The following is an 11,961-nucleotide window of genomic DNA, read 5'->3' as shown; positions in this document are numbered from 1 at the left end:
GCATGTTGACACATGGAATGTGTGCATGCGGACCCCTTTCCATTTTTTGGTCTATTAAATGGACGAAGAGGAAGATGATATTCATCATTCCTTCATCCATTCTCTTGGGAGAAAAGTGTTGCGAGACGTGATTCTTTGGTAGTAGTACATTGATTAAGGGCATTGGGGTGGCCACATGTAGAAAGATTATGTGCAGCTGAGCCTATGGTTGGTTAGAGAGTCGTCCCCAAAACTTTGTTGCAGTTAGTGAGATTCAAATAGTGTTCAACTCCGAAATCACAAGTAAGGAATATCATCACACAAGGTAAGTTGTCTCTAACTGTATTTTCTTAAAAATTATTTGTTAATTAGTTGAATAGAAGTGTGTTGATTATAAATCGCATAATTGATCTAATTAGATATATATTTAAATTGTGGGTTGTTACATTTCATTTAATGAACGTGGGGGATCATTTCTTTTGGATGCCTCACATTATTGATAACTATGACCTATCTTGATAAGAGGAGACCTCTACATGTTCAGTATATGATCAAGGGATTCAATCCCTTTGTTGAAATTTGATTTAAGTTACTCAAATCATTCTCTTAAGAGGACAACTTCCTCTTCCAATTTTTCACATACTTGTTCCTTCTCATTTAGCTATTATGACATAAATTCCTTTACTCTTTTTGCTTCTTCTATTTCAATTTGAGAGACAGAATAGTGTCTTAATTTGAATTCTTGTCTTGAAGCTGTTGCATCATTTGACTTTATCTTTTCCTGGGAATTATAATTTCCTTCAATGCACTTCTAATTTCCCCTTCAATATCCACTTCTGCTTTGGGTTCTTCAACCTCAATTATGAATATTATTTGATTCCTTACTTCATCGGTTGTTCCTACATTGCTTTTGTTGTCACTTTGTTCTTTTGAGTAAAAGTCATGTTTCTTTCCTATTTGCTTCTTCTTTTGATACTTGGGTTTAAATCTTGTTTCATCATCACTTTCATTCATTTTAGCATAAGGATATCTAGATGCATAATGACTAATTCTATCACATTGAAAACATTTTAAGGAAGCTTACCATTAAACTTGTTGGTTCCTCTCTTGATCTTTTGAAAAAACTTGTCCTCTTCCTCATCAAAATTAGAGTCTTCTTGATCCTTTTGTGTCTTTTCTTCTTTTGTTTCCTTTAGAGATGCTTCCTTGAATCCTACATTGTCTTCCTTGATTCTAAACCCATTTGTGGAAAGAGTTCCATGGATTTGATATATTTTCATCTTGTCAACTTCTATTAGTTCCTCAAGGGATGATACTTTAGGATTGAATCTTGATGGAAGCAACCTTAATACTTTTTGAACAACAAATCTGTAATTGACCTCTTCACGAAGACCTATAATGGAGTTGACAATATTGTCTATGCCAAGAAAATATGAATCGATATCCTCATCTTCTTCCATCTTTAAACTTTTGAATTTGCCTCTTAGAGCTTGTAGTCTAACCTCTTTAACTTTTGTATCTCTTTCATAAAAAGTTTTAAGCTTATTCCATACCTCATGAATTGACTTACACTGCATTACTTTGACAAATTCTGATTCTACCAAGCTAGTCAAGATAACGTGCTTATCTTGTGCACTATACGTGTAAATTGCCTCCTTTGATGCATCTATTAGAATAACATTGGTGACTTTATATTTTGCGTTCAAAATTTTTCAACTTTTTCTCTAAAAGAGATGAGATATGTCTCCATCCTTATATTTTAGAATGCATAATTGGCTGCATCAAACATGGGGTCCTTCCCCACTACTCTGGTAGTGGCCATTTCTTCTTCATCTTCAACCTTCTAGTAATTAGTGGTTCTTGAAGACATATTCTATTATACCACTTCTTGGTCCAAATCTCACACTGAGAGGGGTGGGGGGTTGAATAAGTGTGAAGACAACTTTACAATTTCATAGTCTTAATTAATCATATGTTCAATTATTAGTGATCATAAAAATTATCTCATCAGTTATCACAATGCATCATCACATAAGAAACATAACTAGAAACAACACAAGAAAACATCACATCATAAGGAGACACAATTTTTTAGGTGGAAACCCAAATGGGTGAAAACCACTAACTCTTTTTCTACTCAATCTTGAAATTTTTTTACATCAATTTGCAAGCCCCAACATGCAATAGGAAACTACCCCAAAATATGCAAGTTTCCACATGCGGTAGGCTACAACTTGATTGAGGCACCAACCTAGAAGATGTAAGCAGTTGCTCACTATAGGCTACAACCTGATTAAGGATCCAACCTCAAGAATGAGTAGGCTTCAACCTGTTCTAGACTTTAACCTGATTAAGGCTTCAACCTCAAAAATGAGTAGGCTCCAACCTATTGATCTAGGATCTAACCTAAAAAATGAGTAGGCTCCAACTCGCTCTAGGCTCCAGCTTGAGTTAGGCTCTAACCTCCTTCCTTTGATTCCTTGTGACCTCTATTTCATCTCATTTTTAAAATAGATCCACTATCATATATTATTGAATATGCATATAAGGTAACTGTCACAATTTGCAAATATTTCCACTTCCATAAACACTACCACTATCACAATTATTGCCTTTGCTACACAACCTAAAACCACTGCACTACCATACAACCTGCAACCACTCCACTACTATAAAACCTGCAACCATAACACTTCCTTGTACCAAAATCTCATATCAATCACTCCTCTTGGCTGTCATACTGCTATATATATTTTTCTTCGACCAAAACTACAATAAAGGCATTCAAACCCTTCCTTGAACCTGTTATCTTCATGTATCGAAAACATGTGCAACATGCTCATATATTTTCCAAGCACACAAAAGAGATTCTAGCCATCAAATCTAAGTAAAAACTATTTCAAACCTCTCTAGTTGCGTCCATATTTGATTCCTCATTGCCCAACTTCTTCCATATCTCAATTTGGATAAATAATGCTCCCAAAAAAAAAATAAAAATAAAAAAATCATATATAACTATAAAAATTGTTAAATATTCTGAAAACTATGTTATGCAACCAATCCACAAAATAGAAGAAAAGATAGATCAGCAACTTCGAAATCAGCCTCTTCGAGGGGGAAACCTCCTTTACATTACACAAATGAACAATTTTTGGATGATACAAATGACAAGACCTCCTTTCTATATATAGGAGTCTAAGGGGTCCCAATACAATCAGATCCTACATAAAAATAATATTGTAAGGGCATAAAAATAACAATAGTGGGCTTCTATGGGGCACAATAACAACAACATGGGGACTATATGGGCACAATAATACAATAAGGGGGTTGCACTAATAACAATAGGGGTTACACTAGTAGTATAGGGACCTAGCATGCCCCTACCCTTCAAAAAGTGTTGTCCTCAATGCTTGAGTGGTTATAGATGCTTATGTATAAAATTCTCATCCTCCCATGTGGAATCTTCAATGGGTAAGTTCTTCCACTTGATGAGATACTCTGAAATTGATCAATTTCATAGCTGTCGATTTCTTGTTTCTGTGACTACTCCAGGTTACAATATATTTTTTCCTTCCTCGTCAAGTTCTGGTAATATTGTTTGAACTGGGATTTTCTGCAACTTTTGGATGAGTGCCCACACTTCTTCATTATTCTTCCATTCATCGCTTGCTTCGTTTATCCAATTTGGTTGGATAATAGATGAACTGGAATTAATCTAGGACAAAGAATTAAAGGTATTACAGACTCATGTGCATGGATGTGCCTATGTTACTTATGCAATGGATCGATAAGATTGCTAGAATACATAGACACTGAGGCAATCAGAGAAAACATAATAGTCAAACATGTAAACAGAACAAGTTTAATAAGGAGTTCACCCAATGCTCCTGGGCTACGTCTCCTGGTCCAGCCTCTCAATGGTGGCCTCTCTATTATGTTTTCAAGAAGAGTTTTTACAACAATGAGCTCGATTCGAGACTCACTAAACAGAATGAAGTCAGTAGGAATGGAGTGCACAGACTGTCCTTACTGAAACACGACCTCTGAGGGTCACAGTAGTATCATAGGCTTATGCCGAGGAGTTTGCTTGAACCTCTCAAGCCTTCAATGGAGTACACAGACTCTCTGAATCTCTCTGGCTCTGTTTGGCTCGATGTTGCCTTCAGGTAAGCTCAACTTCTACTCTTCGTTCTCTGCTATTAGCTTCCTGCGTCTAGCTAACTCTTGTTTGCCTCTCTGTGTTTTTTTTTCTGCTTCTGTCAGGTCATGGCTTTAAAGCCAGTCTGTTCTTTTAAATGTTCATTTCCGCTTCACGGAATTCTGGTTTCCTTACCTCTGTCCATTCGAATTCCTCTGCTTTGCGTTATCATCATTGGGTAACGCCTCGCAGGGAGGTGGCCACTTGTTTCCCAACGAACTGGGTGTCAGATTCCTTGAATCATTTTTGAATGGTCGTTAATTCCATTTGCTTCAAGATCACCTGCGAATCATGAATCATTTTCCAACTCATCTCTCTTTTTGACCTGTCAAATCTAATCAGTCATCGGGACGCATCTCCACCGTTGATCTGGGCCCCCCAGATCCTACGGTCGTCCTTCATATCGGGAGGACAAGTCGCACAGTGTTTACCTGTCTGATGCAGGCGGTTTTCTCTCTCATCCGCCAGACGCGTGTTGCTCGATGTGTGGCATCGGGCATGACTCAGTCAAAACTACTTACCGCTTCGAGGCCTTTCGATATCCTGCCGGTTTTTGGAATCCTGCACTATGGAACCAAATGTGTTACTTTTCCGAATTTTATAGAGATTTCAGGTTCGGGCACTTCAGGGCTTTCCTTCACTGAGGGGGACGCCCTGTGATACGCGATTAATGCTAATCGCGTATCGGAGCCACCCCCATTTCTTGATTTGGCCTTCGGTTTTGCCAGTTTGCGCCAGTGCGCATTACCATGGGCCAACGGTTTGCACGCTCGACCGAGGGTCCTCATTACTCCGCTATGGCCACAACTGCAACTGTTACGAGGATTCCTTATGATAGCTTTGATTTTTTCTAGGACTTGAATCTTTTAGCATAATTTGAAACAGTCATGAAAACTTAGAGAGTGTTTTAGGATCCAACTCAGATTACGGCCTTCCAACTGAAAAGGCTTTTGGACCACCAAAAGTTGGTTTTCTTTTAAGCATCAATCAAGTGAGGGTATTGCTTGCTCGCTAGCTCAATTTCTATCCATTTCGCACTGCTTGGCTTTGAACCCTTGAGTCTAATCCTGAGATATTCAACATCCCCTCTGCGCGTAGTTCTTACCTTCCTGTCCAGAACTGTATCTTCCTGCAATTCATTAAGATATTCAGGGAACAAATAATCAATAGAAGGCAATTGACTATGCTCTTTGGGATCTTCGATTAATGAAGGTTCAAATAGTCTCAAGCTGTCTGGATTAATGACTGAGTAGATGTGTATGTAAGTTGGTAGATCAAGGCGAAAAGCATTCTCACCAATTTTCTCGAGTATCTTGAAAGGTCCATACCTCATTGGCTTCAGCTTCTTACCTTCACCTTGCATTCAATCTTTGTTGATATACAACTAGACTTGATCACCAACTTGGAAACTATGCTCCATCTGATGCTTGTCATGCCTTCCCTTGTACTTAGCTTGGCTCTTTTCCAGCTATTCCTGTACTGCCTGGTGAATCTCTTGGATTTGTTCAATGAAATTGGTTGCCTTGTCCACATCACTGTGTCCATCAATTTCTATGTCTTTACCAAAGACAAAAGCCAAGGGAGACCTTGGTGTGAAACCAAAACAGGTCTCAAAAGGAGATCTCTGTGTAGAAGAATGTTTAGCTCGGTTGTAAGCATGCTGCACATAACATAAATGTTCATCCCAAAGTTTGGGATGCTTGCTGCAATAGCCTCTGAGCAATTAGATCACTGTCCTGTTGACCACTTTGGCTTAGCCATCTGTTTGTGGGTGAAAAGTTGTGCTCTTCTTTAGCCTGGTGTCGATCAATTCCCACAAACTTGACCAAAATTTCCCAACAAATCGGATATCTCAATCAGATATTATGGAAGTGGGTAATCCAAAATGAACCCATACATGCTGAAGGAACAACTTTGCATTTTGTTCACTGGTAATCTATTTGTTACAAGGTAAATACACATTTTGCTGAACCTATCCACAACAACATATAAATAGTCATGACCTTTCCTAGATTTAGGTAGTCCTCCAACAAATTCCATGGAAACACTTTCCCAAGGATGAGAAGGAACTGGTAGTGGAGTGTACAAGCCTAGTTTTCTATTGCTGGGCTTGCTTTTAGCACACATGGTACACCCTCTTACATATCTAGAAACTGTCTCATTCATTTTTGGCCAATAACAAAATCTTTACAGCTATGCAACTGTTTTACTTACACCAAAGTGACCTGATATTAGAGAAGTGTGTGCTTCTCGAATTATCTTTACTCTTTCAGTTTGTGGAATGCATAGCTTCCCAAAATGATACAAGAGTTGGTCCTTAACATGATAATCCAATTCTTCTACTCATTTGCCTTGACCTAAAGTTTCATATACATCTTTAAAATCTATATCTTGAGCATATTGTTCAATGTAGCTTTCATTATGCTTAAGTATAGTAGATGCATTTATAATTGGTCTGGACAACACATCTGAAACTTTATTGTGTATGCCCTTTTTATATCTGATGACTAAATGAAACTGTTGTAGAAAACCCATCCATCTATAGTGTCTTGATTGCTGCAACTTAGTTTGGGAGTGTAAATATTGAAGTGGTTGATGATCAGTATGTATAACTGTCTCTTTGCCCATTAAGTAATGTTTCCACTTTTTCACACTCTATACTAATGCATACAATTCTTTATCATATGTGGGATAGTTAACTACTGCAGAATTAAATGTCTTAGAATGATAACATATGGGTTTACCGTGCTGCATCAACACTGCTCCCATGGCATAGTCAATGGCATCTGTTTCAATCTCAAATGGTCTTTGAAGATCAGGCAGTGCTTGTACTGGTGTTGTACTAATCTTTCTTTCAAGGCGTTGAAGACTTTCTGTTGTTCACCTCCCCATTGAAACACCTTGTTCAATCTTGTTAAAGCATGTAAGGGAGCTGCAATTAAGGAAAAGTTAGAAATAAACTTTCTCCAATGTTATGCTGCTCCTAAGAAGCTTCTAACTTCTGTAGCAGATTTGGGTTTAGGCCAGTTTACAATGATTGCAACCTTAGAGGGATCTATCTTCAATTCACCACCCCCTACTATATGTCCCAAATAATGCAAAGATGTTTTGCCAAATTCACATTTTGAGAGTTTAACATAAATATTTTCTCTCTTCAAAACATCTAGAGTCTGCTTAACATGCTTTAAATGTTCTTCCCATGTTTTGCTGAATATAAGAATGTCATCCAGATATACAATAACAAAATCATCAAGAAAAGGTCTGACTACATCATTCATTACTCTCATGAAAGTAGTAGGAGCATTAGTTAAGCCAAAAGGCATAACCAACCACTCATACAATCCCTGCTTTGTTTTGAAAGTAGTCTTCCATGCATCTTGCTCTGCAACTCTGACCTAATGATAGCCACTATGCAAGTCTAACTTGGAAAAATAAATAACTTCTTTCAACTGATCTAATAGATCATCTATGCGAGGAAGGGGATAACAATTTTTTATCGTTATCTTATTCAGTGCTCGGTAATCAATGCATATTCTCCACGAGCCATCTTTCTTTCTCAGCAAAACAATTGGAGACCCACATGATGATGTGCTAGGTCTGATGAACCCCTTCTCGAGTAGCTCTTGTACCTGCTTCTTGATTTCTGCATTCTCTAAAGTGGACAACCTGTACATTCCGATGTTAGGCAATGGAGCATCTTGCTACAAATTAATATCATGCACTATTTCCCTTTTGGGCGGCAGACCTTTAGGTTCTTGAAACAATATATCATATTCCGAAACAAATTTTTCTAAATCAGCTTGCTATTTAGCATCACAGCCCTCAAATACATTGGTTTTATCAGGTTTCTTTTCCTTTACAACCATCAGTAAAAGTTGTTTCCATGAATTTACAATTCGTTTCATCTGCCCTGAGTTTATGAGAGTATAATTATTCTTGAGCTTATGAGCTCTTACAATATATTTGATTCCATCTTTAACGAGTAGATACTTGTTCTCAACTCTATAGAAAATAGATTTTCTATCATACAAGTAAGGACTTCCTAAAACAATTCCACATATATCCAAAGGATCTATATCTAACTCAACCTCATCTACAAATGCTGACACAAAAGAAAAATTAAGTTTACATTGTCTAGTCACTTGTAGCTTTGCTTTATCACATAACCAACCTAATGGATATGGTTTCTTGTGAGGTGTGGTTAGTAATCCCAACTTCTTTACAATTCTTCAAAAATTAAATTTACTTGTAAGCCACTATCAAACAAAGTATCAATCTTTTGATGATTAGAAATAACTCGAATATGAAAAATCTCATGTCTTTTTCTCTCATTTTATTCATTATTAGTAGATTGTGCAGAATTACCAGTAGATGCTTTAGAATTTTTACCTTTTATAACTGTGGCTGTGATTGTTGCTTCATCTCCTGAGTCTGACCCCAAATCCTTTTGAATAGCTGCAGCAGTCTTCTTCTTCTTGCCCTTGAACTTCTTAGGTTTCAGCTCCGGATGCAGAATCCGACAGTGTTCATCATCATGCCCATCCTTTTTTTCAGTGAGTGCATGAATACTTGCTTTTCTGTACGGTGTTTGTCTTCCTCTCTTTCCGTTTATGTTTTCTTTTCTCCTTATTTTTGCTTGCAATGGGTTTGGATGATCCCTCAACTTCTGGGTTCCCATTCTTACCTCTAGCTTCTAGATGCATAGCCTGAATGGATACCTCATCTATGCTAGTGGGATTAAACATGAGGATAGTGTGGCTCATGTAGCTGTGTAGAGCACCTATATACTTCAACAGAGTCTCAGGTGAGTCTAAAGAAATTCCTAGAATCAAAGCTCTTTTCCTAAATTCTTGGGTGTAACCTTGTACACTTTTCCCTTTTAGTTGTCAAAGAGTTTTCCAACTCATCATGGCTTGCTGCATGTAGGCTAGTGGATAGAATTTCTTTTTAATTGTAGAAACAAATTCACTCCAGATAGAAAGAATCTTACCATGTTTCTTCATGTCAGCTTGTGTCCTACCTTCCCACCATACCAAGGTAGTGCCTCCAAGGCGTAGGCTGGCCAGCTGAATCTTACTCTTGTTTGAGTCAATGCTCTGCACTATGCAATAAACATCAATCTGTCTGATCCAATTATCCAGCTTCTCTGCATTCAACTCTCCATCATATATTGGTAAATCAAATTTAACATCTAATTTAATCAAAGATGTCTTATTTTTATTTTTAGGGCTTTTAGGAGGCGCGAGAATTTTTTCTTCTTTCCCTTTGCCTTTAGAGTGGTCATGGAGGAAAGATTCTTCTACTCCTTTGTCTTGTTTAGAGCTTGATGAATCTTCATCTCTATTTTTCTTAAATTCCCTATACATTTCCTCCACCATCGATCTCATGGTCATAAAACTATCCATGAACTGGGGGTCTGATTCCAAGGGATTTTCTTCTAAAATTTTCCTCTTAGAATAGACTCTTCCAATTTCCAGGTTAGTTTCAGCCAACTCTTCTTCTCCTAATTTAAGCTTTGATCTAGTTAGCATTCAACAACAAGATCCAACACAAGCTTGTCTAACCTTAGTAACCTAGAGCTCTGATACCACTTGATCTAGAATTTATCCAGGACAAAGAATTAAAGGTATTATAGACTCATGTGCATGGATGTGCCTATGTTACTTATGCAACGGATCGATAAGATTGCTAGAATACATAGACACTGAGGCAATAAGAGAAAACATAACAGTCAAACATGTAAACAAAACAAGTTTAATAAGGAGTTCACGCAATGCTCATGGGCTATGTCTCCTGGTCCAGCCTCTCAATGGTGGCATGTCTGTTATGTTTTCAAGCAAAGTTTTTACAATAGTGAGCTAGATTCTAGACTCACTAAACAGAATGAAGTCAGTAGGAATGGAGTGCATAAACTCTCCTTACTGAAACTCGACCTCTGAGGGTCACAGTAGTATGACAAGCCTATGTCGAGGAGTTTGCTTAAACCTCTCAAGCCTTCAATGGAGTACACAGACTCTCTGACTCTCTCTGGCTCTGTCTGGCTCGATGTTGCCTTCAGGTCAGCTCGAATTCTACTCTCTGTTCTCTGCTATTAGCTTCCTGCGTCTAGCTAACTCTTGTCTACCTCTCTGTGTTTTTCTTCTACTTCTGTCAGGTCATGGCTTTAAAGCCAGTCTGTTCTTTTGACTGTTCATTTCCACTTCCCAGCCTTCTGGTTTCCTTACCTCTGTTCATTCAAATTCCTTTGCTCTGCTTCATCATCACTAGGTGACGCCTCGTAGGGAGGTGGCCACTTGTTTCCCAACGAACTGGGTTTCAGATTCCTTGAATCATTTTTGAATTGCCGTTAATTCCATTTGCTTCAAGATCGCCCGCGAATCATGAACTGTTTTCCAACTCATCATCCACATTGGACTTCAAATCCCTTCTCATCTAGCTTTTTGACCTATCAAATCCGGTTAGTCATCGGGACGCATCTCCGCTGTTGATCAGCGCCCCCCAGATCCTATGGTCGTCCTTCATATTGGGCGGACAAGTCGCATGGTGTTTACCCGTCCGATGCAGGCGGTTTTCTCTCTCATCTACCGGACGCGTGTCACTCGATGTGTGGCATCGGGCGGGACTCAGTCAAAACTTCTTACCGCCTCGAGGCCTTCCGATATCATGCTGGTTTGTGGAATCCCGCAGTACGGAACTAAATACGTTACTTTTCCGAATTTTATAGCGTTTTCCGGTCCAGGTGCTTTGGGGCTTTCCTTCACTGAGGGGGACGCCCTGCGATACGTAATTAGCGCTTTAGCGCTAATCACATATCAGAAACCACCTCCGTTTCTTGATTTGGCCTCCGGTTTTGCCAGTTTGCGCCAGTGTGCGTTACCATGGGCCAATGGTCTGCGTGCTCAACCGAGGGTCCTCGTTGCTCCGCTTTGGACACAACTACAACTGTTACGAGGATTCCTTCTGATAGCTTTGTTTTTTTCTAGGACTTGAATCTTTTAGCATAATTTGAAATAGTCATGAAAACTTAGAGAGTATTTTAGGATCCAATTCAAATCAATAGAAATGGCACAAAAGAATGCTTCCACATCCTCATCCTTTCTTGAGAGTGCATCTGCAACAACATTTTGCTTCCCTTTTTTATAGATGATTTCAAAGTCATAACCCAACATCTTTGTGACCCATTTTTGTTGTTTTTCTAAAGATAATATTTGTTCTAAAAAGTATTTAAGACTATCATGATCCTTTTTTACCTTGAAGTGTCTTCCCATTAGGTCAGGTTTCCATTTCTTAAGTGCATGTAGTATTGCCAACATTTCCTTCTCATAAATAACTTTGTGTAAATACTTTCCTTTGATTGGATGACTTTTGAAAGAAATGGGTCTTTCTTCTTGCATTAAAACAACACCAAATCCATTTCTTGAGGCATCGCATTCCACAATAAAGGTTTTTGTGAAGTCTGGTGTAGCTAAGACCAGTGCTTGGAACATTGCCTCTTTAAGATGTTCAAACGCCTTCATTTCTTTTGGAGTCCAATGAAATGCATCTTTCTTTAGTAATGTTGTTAGAGGTGTTGTTATTCTCCCATAATTCTTAACAAACTTGCGATAATACTCTGTCAATGCGAGAAATCCTCGCAGATGCTTTATGGATGTGGGGATTTTCCATTCCTTAATGGCTTTAATTTTGCTAGGGTCTACCTTAACACCTTCATGAGATACAATATGACCCAAATATTCCACCTCTTGTACTCCAAAGAAACATTTGGAGATTTTTGCATATAA

Source organism: Pinus tabuliformis, chromosome 3_1 (assembly GCF_031772625.1).
Source record: "Pinus tabuliformis cultivar Carrire ecotype Pingquan chromosome 3_1, CPIR1, whole genome shotgun sequence".
Lineage (NCBI taxonomy): Eukaryota > Viridiplantae > Streptophyta > Pinopsida > Pinales > Pinaceae > Pinus > Pinus tabuliformis.
Note: the sequence above shows the minus strand (reverse complement) of the source record.